Here is a 25,488-nt window from a genome sequence, read left to right on the forward strand (position 1 = left end):
GTTAAGAAAAGAAACACTGCAAAACAATACTTCTTATTCTCAAATCTTTCACATAATCCAGAAAAATACCATAGTCAATGATCCTGGAAACTGCTGAGAAGTCAAGAAGGACCAAAATACCATTTTCTTTTTATTCCCAAGTCTTGATTATCCAGCAGGTTGTTAAAGCCAGTGGGTCCTGAAGATAGTGTGGAATGAGGTACACGTAGTCCTCATTTAGCAATTGCCTTGTTCAGCAGCCATTTTCAATTACGATGGCGATGGCAAAAAATAACTTTATGAACAATCCTCACATTTGCAACATTCTCAGATCTGTAAAGCAAAGAAAAACCAAAGCAGGATCATAAGCACAGTTGCCTTTTCACTTAGCAACTGCTTCACTTAATGACCGAGTTTCTTGTCCCAGGTGTGGTTGCTAAATGAGGACTACCTGTATTGTGCAGAAAAATTGTCTTACATTTTGTCCCCACCAATTCTCATTCAATATGTTAAAAAAAAATTCAGCAGAGGAAAGGATTTTGGAGAAATTGCCATAGATATAGTATATTGTTCTTGAACCTGTTAAGTTATGAAGCAACCATATAGTATGTGAGAATGTCACATCTTTCTTTCTCCATCAGTCTCTAGCCTCCTTGGCTTTCTGAACTTCCATGAAATACCAAGAGAAGAATTCATGAGACCAGATGGGCTTTTGCAGACTAGAAAATTGATGCATTTTATTTTGTTTATGTATAATGTTTATCTGTAAGCTGCCCAGAGTCATTATGGATTTGGGTGGTCTTAAAACAACAAATAATAAAATAAGATTGGGCAGCCAGAGAACTTTCAAAACAGAAAACTATAACATCAGAAGTATCTGAACTCTGTAGACAATCTAAAAAAAACCCACCAAAACCCTTACTATGTTTGAAAGAAATTCCCACACATCCTGAGAAAAAGAGGAAAACAAAGTCCTTCTAAAGAGAAAGAGAAAAATAGTGGGGTTTTAAATTTATTTAAATTTATTTTTAAACTATTTTAAAAGACCAAGGGGTCTACCTATCATTGACATGTTTCCCAAGCATGTAGAAATTCTTGACATGGAAAAAATGCTTACTCCTCTCTGACATTTTTCTCTTGAACATTCTGAATTGTTGATTAATTGAATGACAATTGGCTTGCTCTAGAGGTATATTTGAAAGTAGAGCATCTTACTTGCTCTCAGTAAGAAAACATACAAATTAATGCCAGAGCCTGGCTTTGAGATCCTGAGATCTGTTTCTAGTGGCCAAAAAGCTACAACTAAAACAGTAGTGGGATTCAATTTTTTTTACTACCGGTTCTGTGGGCGTGGCTTGGTGGGCATGGCAGGGGAAGGATACTGTAAAATCTCCATTCCCTCCCCACTCCAGGGGAAGGTTACTGCAAAATCCCCATTTCCTCCCAATCAGCTGTGACTCGGGAGGCAGAGAATAGATGGGGGTGGGGCCAATCAGAGGTGGTATTTACTGGTTCTCCGAACTACTCAAAATTTCTGCTACTGGTTCTCCAGAACTGGTCAGAACCTGCTGAATACCACCTCTGAACTAAAACTGCGAGAAGATTTCCTTTAGGAAATTCAACATTCTAACTCAAAAAAAGTTCTCGAGTTCCTGGAAAATATAATAATGAGTTAGTGGGATGGAGAAAAATATGTTATGGGGGTTTAGGGGCCAAAGTTGCAAAAGAATCTTTAAGAGCAGCTGTTTGTAAGAAAGGGACATTTTTATCAAACACAATAAGATTTTTTTCCAATTATGTAAATCTTCAGCATTGCTTAGTTTATTCAATAAGGAATTTCTTGCGTAGGGATTTACAAAATTTATAGAGACATATGCAAACATCCCTGCTAACTAAGCAGCTTGGCTGTACTTTTCCTTGTGAAGTGAAATGGCAGCAACTGAGCAGAATAATTGTTTAGAACAGAACACAGTGTATTTGGCATGATATAGCTTCATAAAAGTGCTTTATCTCAAAAGAGACAGAACCAAGGGACTAAAAGCAAATGATTTGATCAAAAACATGCTAAGCTGCGGCAGATGCAAAATTCTGAATTTCTGTTCACTCCAAATAGTAATAACAACATTGATTAGTTGCAGGTTGCAACACACAAATAAATCCCATCAATTCTGGTAAATTCTTTTTGTGTGTAAGATTGGATTGTTAATGAACACAAGTACATCTAATACAATCATTAGCAGGACACAAGAGGAAAAATACCAAATATCTCATTCACCTTAGAAGAAACACTTTCCACAAATATTTTCATTTTATGTCAATGTCACCCTCGTGAGAAGCAGAATGGGGAAAAATAATTTTGTTTTGTCTGTTGTATTTCTTTCTGTCCAAAAACATACCATGGTAGATAATATTGAAAGGCACCGGGACCACCAGGACAAATGCACTAGCCTCATTCCAAACCCGCATTAGATCAACAAGCGTTTTCTGGCTGGAATTCAGATTGAAAGGTATCCAGATGACCTATTTCTTCCAGAGCTCTTTGGAGCTGCAAACTGATCTTCACAACTTTTCATAAAAAGGCTAATAAAAACTGTCTAACGGTGTTACATTCATCCTCTTCTTCTTCTTCTTTGATTCCTCTTTTACCACTTTGGGTGTCGAGGGAGATACACAGTTCTGGTTCTTGCACTTCTGGCAGCCTCAGCCATTGTTATTAGAGGCTCTTTTTCTATATACCTTGTATGGCAGTGGTCCCCAATCTTTTGGGCACCAGGGACCAGTTCCGTGGAGAGAGGTTTTCCTGCGGATTGGAAGGGGTGTGGCTTTGCGTGCTGCCTGCATTCTGCGGATGGGGCTTCACTTATTTGCTTGGCCTGGTTTTCGGAATGCTATGGACTGGTGCCAGTCCATGGACCACTGTTGTATGGTATAGAATCCCAAGACATTCTCTCCAGGAAAGCAAACCACTTACATTCATCAATGATGTCTTAAGGAGAGTGCGGACTATCCCCTCCTTAAAAATGTACAGGAACTCTCTCTGTCAAAGGATGTATTTACCATTGCATGAATCCAACCAGAGGAGAAACAACAACCTACAGAACGTTAATGACTGGCTGACTGCTGACTGCAAAGAGTATAAAATCTTTCCATCCCCACCAGTTAGTTAGATCCGAAGAAGCTTCTTGGATGAGAAGTGAAACATCTTCAAAAAAAAAAAAATCAAGAAAGTTCAGTTGCGGGGATGAGCTAGATCTTTTAAACTTCTATTATTTTTTCTTCACCATTCAAAAATTACTATTGAACAACCAGTGTTTTATCAGGTGCTCACACTGGAGATGTAAAGGGCGACAAGCAGATGATCCCTATTGCATCACTTATTAATTTTCCCAATTTTTTTTATCTCTAGATGAAGCAAACCTAGCCTTACTTCTCTTTCCAGCTCTTCCCCTGTTCCCCCCTCTTCCCCCTTGAAGGACAATTTATAGTTGTGCCAATAAATGTTCAACCAGCAGACTTTAGTGTGTGTGATTTCTCCCAGAATAACAGGAAAAAAAACCAATCCCATTTTGCTGGCTTTCTCTCAATCAAGACTCCCACAACTGCTATTTACATTTGGAAAGCAAGATCATTTATTAATTGCAGCTGCTCAATTAATGCTTGGTCTTCAAGCATTGCTGGTCAAATATTAGTGTTTTAACATTTGTTTCCCACTATGTAAAAGGTATCATGTCAAAGTTAAAAAGATTATTTGGAAGTGATTGAATGAATGAATTGCCATACTGGAAGACCTGCCTTGGATACCTTTTGTTCTAGATACCCTTTTTATTATTAATAGATTTCAGTGTACTGAAACTTTGGAAAATAATAATTAGAATATTTTAATGTTTGTATAGAATTTGTCACAAATAAAAGACAACTCATGATGAAACACATTTGACCTTTTCCTGAGCCCAATACTTGGCGACGATGTGCTATGGCTTGAAAAGTATCCCTTTGTAAGTTTATTATACTTTCAGATAGCACTTGGAACCACAACATGAATTTGTCAAAAACTTTAGAAGCCAAGCTTCAAAGGCTTTTCTCCATCCCCCAGCAAAAGTCAATTTCCCTGGCTTGCAGATGGTGTACAGTCCTTTCTCAACTGAACACATGAGGTCATTTTGTTCAAAGGCAGCTGTAGGCCACATGAAGCCAAAAGTTCATGAATCCGCCAGCCCCATTACCAGCTGGAAGTTACACTGAAGTTGTCACTGTACATTCTATTGTCCTAATTAAAATGCAAAACAATAACCTCAAGCAAACTATGTATGTTTGGAGATGGGAAAAATATCACATGCTGTCTGGAGAGAATGTATTACTGCCAATAGATAGCATTTGTACAGCAGTGCCTAGTACACATTATCTCCCATCATTTCTTCCCACAGTCAAGGATAATAAATAAACAGACACCACAGGGGGAGGGGAGTAGAAACATCTCTGCTGGTCTTACCTAAACTCTGCATGATTGCTAGCTATTTTCATGCTCAGTGTAGAAGAGTTGTGTTGATCAGTTTTGGTTCAAGAATCAATGGAAATATAATATGATGCACATCGGAGTGTGTATGTATATATATATATATATATATATATATATATATATATATATATATATATATATATATATATATATATATGTTTTCTCAGGTTTTCGCGGGTGTTTGTATGTAGGTCTTTGGTTATTCGGGTCTTCTCCCACGTAAAATTGGAAGTGTCTTGGCGATGTTTCGACGAAGTCTCATTCGTCATCTTCAGGCTGGTGTTCTCGGCTTCGTGCTTCCAGGAGCAATGTGAGATCGCAGCTGTCTCTTCCTTTTAACTGCTAGTGGAGGTGTGAACTGATTGGGTGGGAGCTTGGCTGTGTTCTGATTGGGTGGAGGTGTGTTCTGATTGGTTGGGGGTTTGGCTGTGCTCTGATTGGATGGGGGGGATTGGCTGTGCTCTGATTGGATGGGGGTGTGTTCTGTTTAGGTGGGGGCTTGGTTGTGCTCGGGTTAGTCTGAGTTGCAGGGGGATTTGAGCTGGTGAGCTGCGTTGCTGTTGTTTGGCTTCGCGTTCGTGGTCGTGCCACATCTTCATGGTGGGTGTCAATTTGCTTCATGTATGGATTGGAGGGGTTTAAAGTGGCTAATGATACAGCTGTGGTCTGGCTTCTGGTTCGTCCTAGAAGCACGAAGCCGAAAACACCAGCCTGAAGATGACGAATGAGACTTCATCGAAACGTCGCCAAGACACTTCCAATTTTATGCGGGAGAAAACCCGAATAACCAAAGACCTACACACACACACACACACACACACACACACACACACACATATATACCAATATTGAACTTATATTGATTGCCTAAGAAAGGAATCTTAGGCCATGATGGATAATTCAGTAGCAATGCTGACCATGTTTGGCACTTGTAGAAAACACAGATTTCATGGGGGGAGAAAATGGATTGAAAATAAAATTAGGAGTACAATTAGTCCTTGTTCAGTGACCACAATTTGAACTGGCAACTTTGTTACTAAGCAATGAAGTCACTAAGCAAGTGGAAAATTGCACAACTGCAATTCTGCTTCCCTTTTCCCCAACCCCTGCTCACCTCAGAGCCAGAATAATTAACAAGAAGGGAATTCATGTTTGCATTAATTCATAAGAGAGGAAGGGACGGCAAGAGAGTAAGCAGGCACCCAGTGGAAGGGATCACAAGAGAGTAAGCAGGCACACAATGGAGAAGGCACATTGAAAGAAATACACTGGCACTGGCCCATAGTTCCCAAACCTGAGTGGCTCCCAACCTTGAATGCATTAGGCAAATATCAGGGACTACAACATCTTTTGATTTCCTTATAGTTTGGGAAGGAATTTTGAGATACAAAATTGTTTCTTGATTACTTATCTTGCCAGGCTCAAGGTTGACTCAGCCTTCCATCCTTTCTAAGGTAGGTAAATTGAGGACCGAGTTTGTGGGGGCAATAAGCTGACTTTGTATAAAATATACAAAAGTATGAAGGCTATTGCTTAACGCACTGTAAGCCGACCTGAGTCTCCGGAGGAGGGCGGCATATAAATCAAATTAAAAAAAAACAACAACTTTAAGCCTATGTCTGTGTTTAGAGAAACAACTCACTCTACATAAGTAGATATTTTCTAAGTCAATAACATCCGAAACTCTTATATTAATTTTATACTAATTCTTATACTTAACTCTTATACTTACTAATATACTAAACTAGTATATATTAATCAAATTAAAATGAAATATCATTTAAAATGTATGGACCCCAGTATATATATGCATTAGTCCTTCATCCAACATATTGAACAAGATTCTTGACCAATTTAATTGGAACAGAAAAATGCACCTCCATAGAAAGGCATTGCTCCTAAAGTTAGATTATTAAGCTTTCTCTCTCATTCCTTTCTTTTATTTAAATTAAGTTCAGCAAGAAAAATAATAGATGAATTTGCAGAAATTGGCAGTATGAACTATCCCTATTTCAAAATAGCGATAGCATTTAGACTTGTGTACCATCCCATAGTGCTTTACAGCACTATGGGCAGTTTACAATGTAAAAGCATTATTTGCGTATTGCCCCTAATGACTTTTGAAGGATGGAAGACTGAATCCTTCCAGATTCAGAGCCTGTAGTACAGTGGACTAAAGCACTGTTATTAACTGTTATTAACATCTGCTGCTTGCAAGTACTGCAAGTTCAAATCTCACCAGGCTCAAGATTGACTCAGCTTTCCATCCTTTCAAAGGTAGGTAAAATGAGGACCCAGATTGTGGGGGCAATAAGCTGACTTTGTATAAATATACAAAAGTATGAAGGCTATTGCTTAACGCATTGTAAGCCGCCCTGAGTCTCTGGAGAAGGGCGGCATATAAATTAAAGCAAAAAAAAAAAAAAAGAATCAGTGAGCCCCATCAGTTTTGAACTCCAAACTGTGGTCAGAGTTTGCCTGCAATACTGCACTTTAACCATTGTGCCATCAGGGTTCCTTATAAGGCTTATAATACTTCTCAGCAATCTGTTATTTAAACAGAAACCAGAGGAGCACTTAATGATGAGAAATATTAAATTCCAGTCATTCACTGGGGAAAAGCAAAACAGAATCATTAGATTTAACCTGTTTGTTAGATTTACACTTCACACTTTACATTTTATTTCTACCTTTCTTAGGAAAAACAAAAGTCTTAGAGCTTCTGATGCATTCAGGCTATATCCTTTCTCTTGTCTCATTTTTGTTAAGGAGCTTGACATGCAGGTGAAATTAGAAAATAAATAGAAAAGGAATTGTATTGTTTTCCAAAGTCTTCTAAATGGGTAGGTCACTCTGAAAGCAACAACAGGAAAATGCTGGAATAGAAATGGGGAGATTCTTGCTGATTATGCTTCTCTCATCTTTTCCACACAGTGATTTGAGAAGCTACATTTATAGAACTTTAAAAAGGCCCAACTATTTAGAGTACATTCATGTCAAAGATACTTTCAAATGTTGCAAATCTATCCATATTTATTGGGTCTAAGCTTAACGGAACACAGGAAGGCTCAATTCCAAGATCAGATGTATGGCCTTTATTGTATTACTGTATTAGTTTATGTACGTTTCCCAACATAATATTCTCTCAACTGTATGTAGCATGACATTTTCATATCAAACTTAACTTAATTTGCTGTATTTTCATAGCAGACTGAACCATAAAATAATCAAATTAGCCAAAAGGGCACAGCATACTAAGGTAAAATGTGGTTGGCTGGTTTGTGGTGCAGTGTGTTGTGGTGCAGGTGCAGAGTCATGCAACAATCAGAGAACAATCCAGACACATCCATGCAGATAAATAAATGATGAATTGTTTTGTAGAGGTGGAATGGATTTTATTCACAAGTCTAGTGCATTGTGAATGAGCTCAATTATTGGCAATTGTTTAACTATCTGAAGGTAGTTCCCGTCAGATAGTTAAGAAAGCAAAATACTTGGGAATATATTTAACAGCAAACTGTGCAACAATCAAAGAAGATAACTATATATAGCTACTGCAACAAATTAAATTGGATTTGGAGAAATGGAAAAATTTGCAACTATTAATGGTAGGAAGAATAGCAACTATAAAAATGAATATTTTGCCAAAATTACTTTGTTTTTTAATGATCCCTATAAAAGTAGAGAAAAAATACTTTGACAAGTTAAACACAATAATTTTGAAATTTATTTGGCAAGGGAAGAAAGCTAGAATAAGATTGAAAATGATGCAAGAATCTAAGAATAATGGGGGCTTTGGGCTACCAAATTGGGAGCTTTACTACCAAGCTTCTGCATTAATGTGGGTGAAAGAATGGATAACTCACAGATATAGAAGATGATTGTTTTTAGAATGTTATGATCTCGAGTTAGGATGGCATGCTTTTCTATGGTATGATAAAAACAAGATTCATAGATATTTTCAGATATTTCAAAGACATTATATAAGGAATGCCCTGCTTTTAGTATGGGAAAAGATGAAAGCAAAAATATATATGAAAATACCAGGCTGGCTTTCAACAATAGAAGCATTTATTCACCCAAATTTAGTAACTCTGGAAATTTTTTTAACACATAAAGATATTTTGAATGTGGAAAGGGAACTTAAAACCAAACAAGAACTACAGAATCAAGGTGTTGACTTGTCGTGGTTGCCACATATGCAAATGCGAATGAGATATGAGAAAGATGAAATGATAATAAAGAAAATATATAATTTCTTATTAAGTTTAAAAATGGAAGATGAGCCGGTAAAAGAGACAATGATATGGGCAAACTTTTTTGGATATACAATAGAATTAGATAATTGGCAAAAGATCTGGAAAAAAAACAACAAATTGACGATGGCAACCACCTATAAGGAAAACTTGTACAAAATGTTCTATAGGTGGCAATTGCTGCCGGCGAGGTTAGCAAAGATGTTTAAAAACAGGTCCGCCAAATGTTGGAAATGTAATCAAAGACCGGGCACATACTACCACATGTAGTGGACATGCCCAAAAGCAAAAAAAATTTTGGACGAAAATGAACAGATGGTTAGAAAAAATGTTATGAGCCATGATTATTTTTGTTAGGCATAATGCCAGAAAAATATGAGAAAGGAAATGTATATTTAATATTACATGTCTTGACAGCAGCAAGAATTGTATTTGCACAGCAAACGGAAACATGAGAAAACACCTACAGAAGAAGCAATAATTAAAAAAACATTAGATTATGCAGAAATAGATAGACTGACACTGAAGACAAAAGAAAAAGAAGACAGAGACTATTTTCAAACATGGGACTTGTTTTACAAATGGTTAGACAGCAGAGGTAGAAACTAGGAACTGGAAAAATAGTATTATGTAAGCAAATTAACCCAGACAACACGCTGTTCACAAAGCACTTATGTATGTAAAGAGAAAATAAATAAATAAATAAATAAATAAATAAATAATAATAATAATAATAATAATAATAATAATAATAATAATAAAAATCTTGGCAATTGTTGTTTGCAAGTGCTAGACTTAAAAATATAGATAGGCCCATAACTATAACGTTATGAATATTGGTATAGCTATGAAAAAAACTTGAAAACATCCTACCTTTATTAAAAAGTGTAAATTTTGGGGCTATGGCATAAGCTACCCAATATGGATAGCAAAACACTGATCAGCCATTAGATGGCAGCAAACAATGAAATTTTCTTATTTCTTGCCTGCCATCTAATGGTTATCCAAATTTTTGCGGCCATAATAAGGAGTGGCTAGCAGACTGTAAAACTTTTCTTACGGTATGTAAGGTCTTTTAAAACATATTTATATTTATGTTAAAAAGGCTAGAATAAGTCACAAGGTTGCCAAGCATATTATGTGCTGCTGAAAGTCTGAATAAACAAAAACAATCTAGAAAGTGCAAAAGTATTGAGTAATTTATGAAAATATAAGGTGGGAATTTTGGAGCCTCATGTTATTGGAGACATTCTCTAATACATCATATTACTCTGATTCCTGCCTCTACATGAGCTGTTTTTGCTAGGACACAGACAGAAACTATTTTATCATATTTGATAAATTGAAGGGAGAGCAGCTGCTATATTTCAGATTAGGTCATCGCTTGTCTAGAAGAGGTCCCATCCCTTTCCCCCAAAACCACAAGTAATAAGGTGCATCTCCTTAAGAGCCAAATCTACTTTCCACATTCCATTTGCAGTTTCCAACTGCAAACTTTGAATTTGCAGTTGTGGACATTTACACAGTTACAGCAAAGAACAGAAACCTCACGTTTTTCTCATATGTGGATTATGTCAGATGAAAATCTTTGCTGACTGTCCCAACGAGGGAAAGGGCTGGCCTTTTAGGAAAAAAAATAAATAAGTTGGACAGTGAGGAATTTAAAGGAGCAGATCTATCCAGAGCTTTTTGGAACGGAGGAATAGTTAAAGCAATCAACTTTGATGCTGGATAAGAAAGAATTTTGCAGAACTGCTTCTGGCTACAAGGAGCTTTTCTGCATACCCAGGGAGCCTCAGACAAGCATTGACATTTGTGCCACAGTTTGGCGCCTTCAGTGCTTACGTCCTAAAACAAAAAGAAGTTTGAAAAGTTTAGCTTTCATAGTTTTTGGAAGGAAAAGCGGTTGAAATTTACAACAGCTGAGAAATGTCAGCTGGACTTCTTTGTTATATTAGAAGCATATTAAGGTTTAATATGAAAGAGTAAATGTCATAAAATACTCTTCAGCCCAAACTGGGTTGAGATCTGGTACATAGAAAATTTCCATTCCATTTTGGAAACATGCCCTCCCTTCATCAGATAATCAATTCCCCAGTTGGCTGGGGGATTCTGGGAGTCAAAGTCCACAAGTGGCCAAGGTTGGACATCCCTGACCTACAGGAAAACTGTATTAAGTGTGGTTCAAATAAATTTCTACCTCAGCTCATAGTTTATAGAGGTGCAGATCACAGCACAAGCAGGCACTGCCAGTGTGCAGAGCATTTATGATTCATTTACATGAACTTTAAACATATATTAGAGGTGATGACACATCGTAGTCTAACACATCTTTTTCCCATTTCTCTTTTCCTGACCAAAGGCTCTTCTGGAAGATTTCACTGCTGTTTTCCATTGGATATTCATCGAGACAGGGCTGTCAAACTCACAGCCCACAGATTGGATTTTTCGCGTGCTGGCCCTGCCCACGCCCAGTTTAGCGAAGGGGGAAAAAGTCCTGATACCAGGGGTGAAATCCTACCGGTTCGGACTGGTTCTAGGGATTATGGGCATCAGTTTGTCGAACCGGTAGTAATTACCTCTCCTTGGCCCCACCCATGCCGGGTCGGTCGCCGCTCACCTCTTCCAGCTGCTCGATATTCCACAGAATTCAATGTTAAATACAGCAGAGAGAATGTTAACTTTTCTCCCTCCATTCAGAATGGAGCTGCTGCAGCCTATCCCTTTAAGGTAGTTCCTAGGTGGGAGGGGGCCAGGAGGGAACCATAAAGGGAGCAGCAGCTCCGTTCTGAATGGAGGGGAAAAAGTTAGCATTCTCTCTGCCACAGAATTCAATGTTAAATGCAGCAGAGAGAATGCTAACTTTTCTCCCTCCATTCAGAACAGAGCTGCTACAGCCTGTCCCTTTTAAGATAGTCCCAGGAGGGAGGGGGATGGGGGGAGCAGCTGGAATGGAGCTGCTTTTGTGAAAGACAGGACAATGGGGAAGGGGATTTTCCTGCCTGTCGTCCATTCCTCAATCTCAGCGCAGACTGAGGGAAGGATGGTAAGCAGGAATATTCCTTTCCCCATTTTCCTGCCATTCGCGACAAGGAGTGGCTGGGAGGGGGGGGCGGTGAGGAGCCCCTCGATATGAGTGATGTCGAGTTGGCCATGCCCACCCAGTCACATGACCTCCCCCCAACAAGCCATGCCCACAGAACCAGTAGGGGAATTTTCTTAATTTCACCCCTGCCTGATACGTCATGTGACACTGCCATGACGATGTGAGTTTGACACCCCTGTTCTAAGACAACTCCTTCATGGATAAGGAGGCTATTTTTCTGTTGTGTCATATAATAAACACCAATTTGGTCTCCTTAATCACTTCGTTCAACTCTTCTTCATACAATGAAGGAGAGGACATCTGTGAAAGGCTTTTGGTGTACAGGTAGTCCTCAACATACGACCACAATTGAGCCCAAAATTTCTGTTAAGCGAGACAGTTAAGTGAATTTTGCCTCACTTTATAACCTTTCTTGCCACAGTTGTTAAAGGAATCACTACTATTGTTAAATTAGTTATACAGTTTTAGAGTGAACCTGGCTTCCTCATTGACTTTGCTTGTCAGGTCGCAAAAGGCGATCCCATAACGTGAGTCAGTTGCCAAGCATTTGATATTTTGATCAGATGACCATGGGGATGTTATAATGGTTATAAGTGTGAAAAATGGTTACAAGTAACTTTTTTCAATGCCGTTGTAACTTCAAACAATCACTATAGAAATGGTTGTAAGTCGAAAACTACCTGTATCAATGCATCAGATCAGCCAGTTATTTTCTCTGAAAAAATGGCCATCAGTGCTCTGCAGAGGGATTACATAGTAAATATTGGCAAGCAAGTTCTTGTAGGAAGTGACATCTGAAAATAAAACAAAACAGAGCAAAAACCCTGAACACAATTATTGTGATAAACTATTGCGTGCCAACAAGCGATGCTGTCATATATTAAATACCTTAGGATATACAGTAAATGCTTGTTCATATTCCCTTTCTCAAACTGTAGTATTAAAAGGAGTTGAGACTTACATAGAAGAAACATGAAATCATATTGCACTTATTAAACAAAACAATATGCATGTACAATAGAAAAGAAATGTAAAGAAAACAAGGCCCCATGAAGAACCCTGCTAAGTTATTGTTATTTTTTTATATATAGTTTATTGTTCAAGTTTATTATTCAAGTTTTCTGGATCAGATAAAAGGATTTCTGAGTCCTGGGTAGTATACAGCTAGTGATGAGAACCATAATCTTTTCTGGTTGGTATTTCCCAGTAACTACCTCTATGCTAGGAAACAGCATGCTGCTATCCTGACAAGGAGCCATTAATAACTTTATCCTGCACAAATCTCTCCAAATCCTTGTTAAAGGCCATTTTGTGGGGAGGATTCAAATCTAAGCATCTGCCTCAAGCATTTGTATAAACGTAGAGATTTCTGAAGCTATAGAGACACGCTTCTAGTTAATCTTAGGTCTTTAACCCCATACTTTTGAGGACAAATTTGTTTCGGACATAATCTCTATCTAAATCCATCTTTTTTATTAACCACAAAAATAAATCAATATGTTTTCAGATGAAATTCTGTTTCTTGAATGTTTATGTGTAAGGATTTTCTTCTAAAGGCATTGTCCTATTGAAGCAGATTTCTTCAAACTGGTGTCCTCCAGATGTGTTAGGATTGTCTAGGAATGTTGAGAATTACAGTCCCAGGTCAATGGAAGGGCTCAGTTGGAGAAATTTATATTTCAGCATCACATTCTTGATAATGAATGTACCTTTAACCACTCTAAACCAAGAGCCTGTTTTATTTTCTATTGTAAATCCTGCTCTTCCAGATATAGAAAACTAGCCTTGATAATGAGCAGAATGGGGAAGACACCACTTCTGCTTCTAGTTATATGCACTGGATCTAGACCAGAGGTGGGTTTCAGCAGGTTCTGACCAGTTCTGGAGAACCGGTGGCGGAAATTTTGAGTAGTTCGGAGAATCGGTAGTAAAAATTCTTACTGTGGTGGGTTTCAAATTTTTTTACTACCGGTTCTGTGGGTGTGGCTTGGCGGGCGTGGCAGGGGAAGGATACTGTAAAATCTCCATTCCCACCCCATTCCAGGGGAAGAATACTGTAAAATCTCAATTCCATCCCCAATCCAGGGGAAGGATACTGTAAAATCCCCATTTCCTCCCAATCAGCTGGGACTTGGGAGGCAGAGAATAGATGGGGACAGGACCAGTCAGAATTTTTACTACCCGTTCTCCGAACTACTCAAAATTTCCAATACCGGTTCTCCAGAACTGGTCAGAACCTGCTGAAACCCATCTCTGCCCTGCCCCCATCTATTCTGTGCCTCCCAATTCCCAGCTGATCGGGAGGAAATGGGGATTTTGCAGTAACCTTCCCCTGCCATGCCCAAGCTACGCCCACCAAGCCATGCCACGCCCATCAAGCCATGCCATGCCCACAGAACTAGTAGTAAAAAATTTGAAACCCACCACTGATCTAGACGTGATTCAAAGACATGATCCTCACCAAATGATGTGACTCAGGGAACAGATATTTGGATTGTAGACCGAAATCAGTGATAGAAAACCCAATACAATTGCTTGGATGCAGAATCCCAGAAATTAATAAGGCATGTTTTTGAGTACAGGTTGTTCTCGACTTACAACCATTAGTTTAGTGACTGTTTTAAATTACAACAGCACTGAAAAAAGTGCTATGACTATTTTTCACACCATTGCAGCACCCCCATGGTCACATGATCAAAATTCAGACACTGGCATATGTTTCTGATTTATTTATTTATTTATTTATTTTATTTCTACACCGCCCTTCTCCCGAAGGACTCAGGGCGGTGTACAGCCTGATTAAAAGCACAAAAACAGACAAAATTTAAAAATAATTAAAATTATTAAATGATAGGCTCAATTATAAAAACCTCAAATTTAAAATCCCATATTTAAAAAACAATTTAAATCTTTACATTGATAGCCCAGCCTGGCGGAACAACAAGGTTTTGAGGGCACAGCGAAATACACGGAGATCAGAGATTTCTAATGGTTATAGTGTCCCGGGGTCACATGATCACCTTTTGCAACCTTCTGACAAGCAAAGTCAACGAGGAAGCCAGATTCACTTAACTAACTTAACAACTGTAGTGATTCACTTAACAACTGTGGCAAGCAAGTTCATAAAACGAGGCAAAATTCCCTTAACAAATGTCTCATTTAGCAACCGAAATTTTGGGCTCAATTGTGGTTGTAAATTGAGGACTACCTGTAGGAATTGCTACAAGAAGTCAATTAATGTGTAAGGGTCCATGCTCATTGGGAAATAAATCTTAGTGAGTCTTCTTCAAAACATATTGGCTACAACAAAAGTATTTAACAAAATATTAATTATCAGTAAGCAATGTTTATTAAACATGGACTAAAAGAATAGAAAATCAGGATGCCTTAGATGGCATCTAAGTGGCACTGGTGGCGCAGTAGACCAAGTGCTGTTAAAGTAGTACTTAGCTGCCAGCTGCCTGCAATTACTGCAAGTTCAAATCTCACCAGGCTCAAGGTTGACTCAGCCTTCCATCCTTTCGAGGAAGGTAAAATGAGACCCAGATTGTGGGGGCAATAAGCTGACTTTGTATAAAAAAGAACACCGCTTGGGGGGGGGGCTGAAAGCCCTACTAAGCAGGTATATACAAAAGTATGAAGGCTATTGCTTAATGCATTGTAAGCCGCCCTGAGTCTCCGGAAAAGGGCGGCATATAAATCGAACTAATAAATAAATAAATAAATAAATAAATAAATAAATAAATAAATAAATAAGAAATTTATGATCTGCCCAGTAAAGAAATAAACACATTGCTTTTGAATCAGACTTGAACTCATCTGTGGGTTATATTTTTTTTCCTGAATGTTATAGTGGCCTATTCAATGAGGTTCTTCCTCCTCACAGATTTTAGTGGTTTTCCTTCCTCTTCATTTCAATCACTGGCCTTTTTCACATCTGGAGATGGGCTGTTGGGGTGGATTTGGGCCAAGAGTTTAGAAAGCAAATCCCTTTATGATTATCATTAAATGAGATGTTTGTCATCCTTCTCATGTAACAGATTACCATCCTTCCTGCTTCATCTCAAACCCTTCTTCTACAACTGCAACCTGTTAACCAGGTAATTTTTTGGGGGGTGGGGGGAGGAATTTAGCACTCTTCAAAAAGACTGGTGGAAAGAGCCTGACTGATAGATTACAGGTGCAGAAGACCTTCCTCTTTTAGTCAAGCCAGTTCACCGGCCATTAAAACCTGCCATTCAAAATCATTTCTACACTTGTCCTACCCTCTCTTACCACTCATTAAGGAAAATGTCTAGTGGTTGCAGGGGTGGGTTCCACTTACCTTTACTACCGGTTCGCAGCAGCATCACGCACGAGATCTGCATGCGCAGATCACCCATGATGATGTCGTGGTGGGCGGGCAGGGTCGACGTCGTGGTAGGTGGGCGGGGCCACCCACCCGTTTTACTACCGGTTCTATAGAACCGGACAGAACCAGGAGCAACCCACTACTGGGTGGTTGCCTTTGTCATTATCAAGAGTTGTTCAGCGGAAGCGAATATGAAGCCAGGGAAATCCAACTTTTCCTTAACCCGTTCGAAAACTATAAGGAAAGCAACAGAAGTTTATATTATTACTGTGGCAGAATAGGGCTTGGACATCAGGGCAGCAGATTTTATGCTGGTATAATTTCCCTGCTGGCTCAAGAACTGGTGAATTTCACTTTAATGATATGTCTGTGCCCTAAATTGATTAAAACTCTCCTCTAAAAGCTCTTCAAAGCTCTTTCTTTTTGAAGAAAAAAATTCAATTTTCTCCACAATTGTTTTTACTGGGAATAGTTAAGGGTTTTACTTTGGGTGAAACAAAGTTGATATTGTACATGATAACAGCTGCGAGACTATTGATAGGTAAATATTGGAAGAATGAAGCTTTGCCCACGATTGAGGAATGGACTTTGAAGATGGCCAGTTTTGCAGAGATGGCGAAGATTTCAGCATTTTTAAAAGACTGTTCACAAGAGACTTATGAATGGGAATGGAAAAAGTGGATAGATTATGTTCAGAACAAATATCAAACTAGGAAGTATCAAATAGCTTTTATTTGAAAATGATATTTTAAGATAGAAATATCTTAGTGTAATTAAGATGGAAAAATTATAAGGAGGAGGGAGGGGTTCAAGTTTTATATAAGTTTTATATTAAGGGTTTTTTTTTTTCTTACCTGATATAAGTATATTGTGTGGAAGTCCGGGGGAAGGGGTGGGCTAGGGAGGGTTAGGGAGGATGGGAAGTTTGGGGTGGGTGGGGGGGGGGAAAGGGGTGAAAATGTAATTGTAAAACTTTTGCAATAAAAAAAAAAACTCTCCTCTAAAAGCTCTGATACAGCCACTTTTGACATCACCTAACTCTGATGTTTGTTAAAGCTGCACCACCTTTCTCAGGGTTCTGAAAGAGCCTGAGGAAGGATGCCACTTATGTAAGGAAGCTACCAGTACCTATTAAAATTAAATCAACTTTTAAAGGAGCTGCGAGATAGAGAGATCAAAGCTCCTGCAAGGTCCAAATAATATTTTTCAACTGTGCACAGCTCTATTTTTTATTTATTATATTTTATCACGTGTCATACTTTCACCTGTTTTGCTTTACCTTCTGTTGCATTTTTTTAAAGTGGGCTTTTCCAATGCATATGATTGTCTGTGTTCCTAAATTCTGCATGATTTTTTGATGAATGAAATTTGATTATTCCAAGAGTCTGATTTGATTGGGAAAGGGTTGATTGTGAAATTGGCTAGTGACATCGCATACGGTATTTGCTTTTATGTGCAGCATATACCGCAGTTTAATTATCCTACCTCAGGTAGTCTTCTGCAAAAAGCATCTTTCGTTGTAATTGCTTTCATGGAAATGCCTTGAAGAAGTCATGGAAGCAAATTAGACAGTTGCTTGGTACAAATTTCAAGGCTAAAATTGTAAATTCAGTTGCAAGAACATATTGGATTTGCTGGTAGTTGATCTATTCATAATTTCAACAAACATTGTACTGTTGTTGGTCCTGATTAACTTGTGTGAAGCACAATGTATGATCGTAGTAGAAAAGGAGATAGTAGAAAATGAGTGTTTCATATGCCTATGAACTTGATAAGAAAGCCAGCTTGGTATAGTGGTTGAGGTATCTGGCAAGAAACCAGGAGACTGTGAGTTCTAGTCCTGCCATAGATACAAATCCAGCTAGGTAATCTTGGGCCAGACACTCTCTCTCAGTCTTTGGAAGGAGGCAAGGGCAAACCACTTCTGAAATTTTGCCAAGATAAAATGTGGGATGTGTCCAGGCAATCACCAGGAGTCAACATTGACCAGAACAGGGTTCCCCAACCCCTGGTCCATGAACTGGCACCAGTCTGAGGCATGCCAGAAACCTGGCCGAGCAAACAAGTTGCATCCCCATCTGTGGGATGCAGGCAGCATGTGAAACCACGCCTCATCCGGTCCATGGAAAAACCCCTCTACATGGAACCGGTCCCTGGTGCCCAAAGGGTTGGGGGCCCAAAGGGTTTGTTTGTGACTAGAAGACACAAACAAACAAACAAACGACATAGTTCATATTATCATTTCTTCAAAAAGATAGTCCATGTAGCAATTACAATGAAACAATTATATTGCAGAGCAGATTACCTATTTATTTCTACATGGCTGCTCATGCAGAAATTGTTCTGGGACTGAGAATGGATATAATATAAACCGCATGGCATTTAGCAGTTCCAAAAGAAAGGTGATTGACACTGTTTTCAAAGACGGTGGTGAAGTTCATTTTGTTACATTGTGTATGTTTGTTAATATCTTGCACACATGTGCAAGAGCATGAAGCTCTTTCCACATATCAAGAATAGTTATTATATGAACCTATCAGTAGAAATCTCCCTTGTAATACATGCATGTAGCCATCAACTGAGAGAAAAGAGAGAGAGGAAATAAGTTTCTTACTTAAATGGGATGATATAATTAATGTGAAATGTAACCTGGTCCTCAGAGATGAATGATGCGTACAGGTTTTTTTTTCCCAGTTTCCTCTGCTGTATAAACCAATGTGTCATCTGACCTATGAAGGATATGTATTGAGGGACTCATCTCCCCCACACAAATATGTGTTTGGTTTGACTACAGTTTCTTTATACTGAGGGCCAGGAACAAGTCTGGTAGGAAGTTGAGGAGAAGAACATTACAAAGTAAGTTGTGCATTAATTTTGGAACAATATGCTGCTCAGGGAAGATCCTAATAACCTATTGGGTTGAGCACAATTGAGTTTTCTTAGGAATGCTGCAGCAGAACCTTTGTCCAAAACAGTTTTTATTGAAATATTTTGATTTTTAGAATCTCTTATCTCACTTAGTTTATCTCGCCCTCCCTCTCTCCGACTTGTCGGTGGTGGGTTTCAAAATTTTTTACTAGCGGTTCTGTGGGTGTGGCTCGGTGGATGTGGCGTGGCATGGCTTGGTGGGCGTGGCTTGGTGACCGTGGCAGTGGAAGGATACTGTAAAATCTCCTTTCTCACCACACTCCAGAGGAAGATTACTGCAAAATCCCCATTTCCTCCCAATCAGCTGGGACTCAGGAGGCAGAGAATAGATGGGGGAGGGGCCAGTCAGAGGTGGTATTTACCAGTTCTCTGAACTACTCAAAATTTCTGCTACCAGTTCTCCAGAACTGGTCAAAACCTGCTGAATACCACCTCTGGTACATATTAATAGTGGTCATTCCCTTTCGTCCATATCCTGAAACATAGGGATATGCTATATTACTTATGCTGGTTAGCACAACTATTAGCACTTCAAAGTCCTACCCCAGCAATAGACACAATGTCAGAGGCTCCCTGTGAAAATCAAATGGGAATAGCCAGGGCCTGCTGTAGCTGTCCCTAAAGGAAATAAATCCCCAATAGAATGGATGGAAGTACTGAGAAAAAAAGGTCCTTTGTACCTCAGGGGCTTCATATTAGAGCAAAAGAAAACTAAACCATCAGTCTGAGAATGAGGATGATGATAATGACCAAGAAGAACCTTGGTGGCGCAGCAGACTAAAGTGCTGTTAAATAGCACCAGCTGCCTGCAATTACTGCAAGTTCAAATCTCACCAGGCTCAAGGTTGACTCAGCCTTCCATCCTTTCGAGGTAGGTAAAATGAGGACCCGGTTTGTGGGGGCAATAAGCTGACTTTGTATAAAAAAGAACACTGCTCGGGGGGGGGGGGCTGAAAGCCCTACTAAGCAGGTATATACAAAAGTATGAAGGCTATTGCTTAACGCATTGTAAGCCGCCCTGAGTCTCTGGAGAAGGGCGGCATATAAATCGAACCAATAAATAAATAAATAAATAATAAATGCTATCCATTCATGTCTAACTCTTGGTGATTCTATCGGCCAGGTCTCCCCATATCTTCCATTATTGGACTATTTCTTTGAGTTCTATGCTGTGGCTGGTGACGGCTTTGATGATGTCCAGCCATCATTTCTTTGGTGGCTAAGAACCTTTTTCTTTTTACCGCTAACTCTTCCAAATCTAATTACTTTCTGCAGTGAATTCCCTCGCATTCAACCATTCCCTACCAAGTTCTCACCATCTGGGTTGGACTTCTGCTCCCACAATCCTGAGCCAAGATGACTATGGAGAAGGTTACTGAAATTGTCACATTTAGTTCAATGGTGATTATGTTTTTCTTAGGATGTAACTTTTTTTAAGGAGATCCATGAATGCATTACTTTGACTAGAATTTTTTATCCATGTGGAGTTTTTATTAGAGAGGTATGGTAGCTTGCTTGGCTGCTGAGGCCCTTCTGGAACCCTTGGATTGACTGGGTATTCTAGCTGGATGTACATCCCTTCATTTGGAATGTGGATGTGTGTGCACACGCTTGTTTTTACACATGGATCTACTCTTCTGTGCATCTGGCTATGAGTTCCTCCCAAGAACGTGAAGTAATTCCTGGCTTCTGAAACAAAGACAGGCCCTCTCTTGTTTTTTAACTCCTTGCTCTTTTTTGGCTGTGCAATGAGGCAACAGGGATTTACATTAATAATTGGAAAAGTTGTGTGAAGCACATGGTTGCTCCGATGCTTCTTCTGAAAGGTCAGTCTGGGACATTTATCATTTGGAAGTGTAATTGTTAGTTCTGGAAACAGTTCTCCATCACAAAAAGTGTTACATCTTGGGAAATTTCTTTCATCAGAATCATCTGTTAAAAAGGGGCAAGATGGAATTTTAGTAATATCACGACTGTATATGCCTAGTAATACAATAAGAAGAAATCATTCGAAGCAATTATTTTTTCATATGTTTCGTTAGGCAGACCATTCAGCTCCAGAGTTCTATTTAATCCACTCTGGAAATTTTAATAGGAACATTGGCATTTGTCTCTCATTTGAATCTCTGAGAATTTTCTTTTATTCTTCCTACATTCAATGATTTTATACGCAGTTAAATCTTCTACAACTCTTCAGTGTTCTAGAAACGGAGCATTTTGCTCCCTCTAGCAAAGGAAGACAAACCTAAACCAAAACTTTAGCAGGCCACTGCCAACATCTCTGTGTTGTTTTATGAAAGCCAAAATTCTATAAATTGGATGGAAGGAGGACTTTGGATATCAGTTTTAAGTCCCCCAGAATATTTCCATGGAAATAAATGAAGTTTGGTTTTGTTTTTCCTGCTGCCCTGATACTACATATGTTTATTTGGCAATAATTTTGTCAGAAAGAGGTAATAAATCTTTAGAAATAATATATATTAGTAGAAGCTGGCTCCAATTTCCCATTCTGCCTTAGCACAATTTTAGCTCCTTTTAAAATGCTACATATGTATAAGTAATGGTTTGCCAGCAGCCTTCTTTGCCCTGGAATTACCTGGATGTTTCTTATAGAAGTTCTCTCTAGCCAAAATCTGCTTAACTTCCAAGCCCAGATAACCTGGCCAAGGACTGCCACCTGCTGCGATTCAAAGCAAAAATGCAGATTGTAGATGGGGAATAAGTTCTACGGGAAATAGGTTTTATTTACACCTGGACCCAAACATCAACCTTCATGTGCTTTTCTTGCAGATTTGCAGAAAAAAAGTAGCCTATTAATTGCATGTGGTGACTTCATTCATGAGAAACATATGTAAAAATACAATATTAGTTAAAAATAGTCTGTTTCATCAATTCCTGGTTGCAGAGAAGACAGTACAATCTGTCTACAGTATATCCCCATTCGGAGCACAAGCCAATTTGGGGAGAGGGGGTGTCGCATATTAATATTGCCAAGTTGTGCTTTCAGGAAGTACATGATTGATCAGAGCATCCTCCATCACTGTTTTGGTGCCTAAAGCTGAGACAGTCTTTAATTTAAGCTTTTTAAAAGTGTTTGCAGAATAGGGGGAAAAAAATCCTAGTTTGACACTTGTACTTAAACTACCTTGCTGGTCAGCTTTTTTTACATACCATATCAAGAATCTGGAGCACAAAGTTGCCAATATGCTTAACACATTAATGACTAGGGATGTTTTGTATGCATGCATGGGCCTCAAAGGTGGGTTTCAGCAGGTTCTGACCAGTTCTGGAGAACTGGTAGTGGAAATTTTTAGTTCGGAGAAGCGGTAGTAAAAATTCTGACTGGCTCCGCCCCCATCTATTCTCTGCCTCCCAAGTCCCAGCTGATCAGGAGGAAATGGGGATTTTGCAGTATCCTTCCCCTGGATTGGGGAGGGAATGATATCCTTCCCCTGCCACACCCACCAAGTCATGCCCACCAAGCCACGCCCACAGAACTGGTAGTAAAAAAATTTGAAACCCACCACTGATGGGCATGCATGAGTTAATTTCACAGCCATCAGGCCTTGCTAGCTTTCTTGCTAAGGAAACGTTTATTATATCACAAGAAAATGCTTGCAGGAATCATTCATATAATGTCTCTTCAGCAAGCCAGATCCTCACCCAGAGAGTACATCAAGTACTGTACGGTGCTTGTGATGTGAACAGAAATGCTAGCTTAGCTTTTTGTGACAGGCAGAAGAACAAATCTCTAGCTGAAAGCAACAAGCCCCATAGCTTTAGACTCATTCATCTTTGAGCCTGCCAGATGGCAGGAATCTCAGGAGAGCCTTCTGTCTCATTCTGCAACTCTTTATAAATAAATAAATAAATAAATAAATAAATAAATAAATAAGACAGACTCACACTAACCCTGCTGCCAACAGATAAAGACATTTCTCATTATCTGGGCTTTTAAACTGACTTGTCTACTCAAATCCATTGCAACTAGGAGGGGCCTCTTATTTCCTTTTTTCCTGAGGCATTTTGTCTCCTCTTTAAAATGGATCTGCTTCGATTCTTTTAGGATAATGTTATATTTTATTTTAAAGCTATTATCGTTGGCTCCCTTGCTCATTATTTATCTGAAGAAAATAAGACATGCATTGAATATGTAAACAAAATGAGTTTATTTTGGAGAGCTAAGTAAGGAAATCACTGGCCTTCTGGATTTAGTATAATACAAAGATGGGATGGGATATATATTCAGATGCAAAAGACTGAGGGCAAACGAAGAAGGGGACAACAGAGAACAAGGTGGCTGGATGGAGTCACTGAAGCAGTCGGCACGAGTTTAAACGGACTCCAGAGGATGGTAGAGGACAGGAAGGCCTGAAGGAACATTGTCCATGGGGTCGCGATGGGTCAGACATGAATTTGCAGCTAACAACATTCAGATGCACTTTTCTACAGTACTAGGATATCAACTACTGAGAATTTAAAGAAGGATTATTAATGGAAATTGTAAATTCTCTAAAACAGGTGTCGCCAATTCCCCTGGCCTGTTGGGAACCAGACCGCACAAGTAGTGGGCGAGTGCGCGAAGCTTCTTTTGCACATGCGTGGGAGTTAAGTTGTGCACGCGAAACCATCCCTTCCCCTCTGCTGCCACTGCCGCTGCTGCCGGTCCACAGAGCCAAAAGGTTTGGGGACCACTGCTCTAAAATATCAGTGCTTTTTAGAATATTAGAAAATAGGAGTGATGAACAACTGGGAATTCTAACAGACAAGGTTTTTCTTAATTCCAGTATGAAAAAATTGCACCTGCCACAATCCTCCTTTTTTATATGTATTAGAAAAATTTAATTTTATTTAATAATAATAATAATAATTTTATTTCTATACCGCCCTTCTCCCGAAGGACTCAGGGCGGTGTTTGTTTCACAACTGCCCATCTGTGACTCTGTGAGCAATGTACAACAATTAAGCAAAACTATGCAATATGTAAAAAAGGAAGGCTGCTAAAAATGTGCATATACAGAACAAATACACAAAAGTGTTTTTTTTTTAAAAGGAATATCGCAGATGGAGAAAGTGGATGGGGTTGAACGATGATTGAAGACATGGGAAACAGAGATAGAGACTGTTGGTAGAGACTGAATCAGCCATTCCCGGTTAGAACTCTGCATTGTCCCAAGAGTCTAATCTGAAGGTTGGTACGGTAAATTGCCATGAATGAAAAAAAAAATGTAGAAAACATTTAAGAATAATTTATTGATGGCATTGAGCTTTTCAAAAGGATTTTGAACTCATCTGCTATTTCTGGAGACTTGCAAAAAACCAAAAAAAAACCAAAGGAGAAAACAGGAGATGGTTTCTCCCTTAGCTTTTCAGACAGAGTATGTCTTTAGTTACAGCCCAGTTGCTATTTTGAAAACCTTCAGGACAGAAGGGGAGAGTTATGGCCTGATCAGTTTTACATTATTAACATCTGTGCAAATTTTAGAAGTCCATATGACGAGACTTCAACGTGCTGTCCAAAAAGGACTCTGTCTAGGGAAAGTGATTGTCTGGAAAAATAAATGATAGCTAAGCGCTGTGGTATTCTGCAAATAAAAGTTTGCACAGTTTAAGGGTCTCCTGGACTCACGGCTCTTCCTTGAAGAGCAGATGCCATCTGGGTTTTGGATGGCCTTGTGAAACTCAAATTATGCACAATTTGTTCTCAAGTCTCGGTTGAGAGGTCCTAATCACAGGCATTCATGCCTTTATCACCTCTTCTTCTGATTAGTGCAATGTGCACTAATCGTTAGCAGATTTTTATATCAGACTCATTCAGTTGTCTCTAATAATCTGTACCAGGGGTGAAATCCAGCAGGTTCTGAAGAACCGGTAGCGGAAATTTTGAGAAGTTCAGAGAACTGGCAAATACCATCTCTGGCTAGTCCCAGAGTGGGGTGGGAATGGATATTTTGCAGTATCCTTCCCCCAGGAGTGGGGTGGGAATGGAGATTTTGCAGTATTCTTCCCCTGGAGTGGGGTGGAAATGGAGATTTTGCAATATTCTTCGCCCAGGAGTGGGGTGGGAATGGATATTTTGCAGTATCCTTCCCCTGGAGTGGGATGGGAATGGATATTTTGCAGTATCCTTTCCCCAGGAGTGGGGTGGGAATGGAGATTTTGCAGTATCCTTCCCCTGGAGTGGGGTGGGAATGGAGATTTTGCAGTATCCTTCCCCTGCCATGCCCATCAAGCCACGCCCACCAAACCAAACCAAACCACACCCACCAAGCCACGCCCACAGAACCAGTAGTAAAAAAAAAATGAATTTCACCACTGATCTGTACACATTAGGTCAGTAAAAGCATTTAGA

This window comes from Pituophis catenifer, unplaced genomic scaffold (genome assembly GCF_029215685.1).
Source record: "Pituophis catenifer annectens isolate HBS135680 unplaced genomic scaffold, rPitCat1.0.hap2 SCAF_1, whole genome shotgun sequence".
Taxonomy (NCBI): Eukaryota; Metazoa; Chordata; class Lepidosauria; order Squamata; family Colubridae; genus Pituophis; species Pituophis catenifer.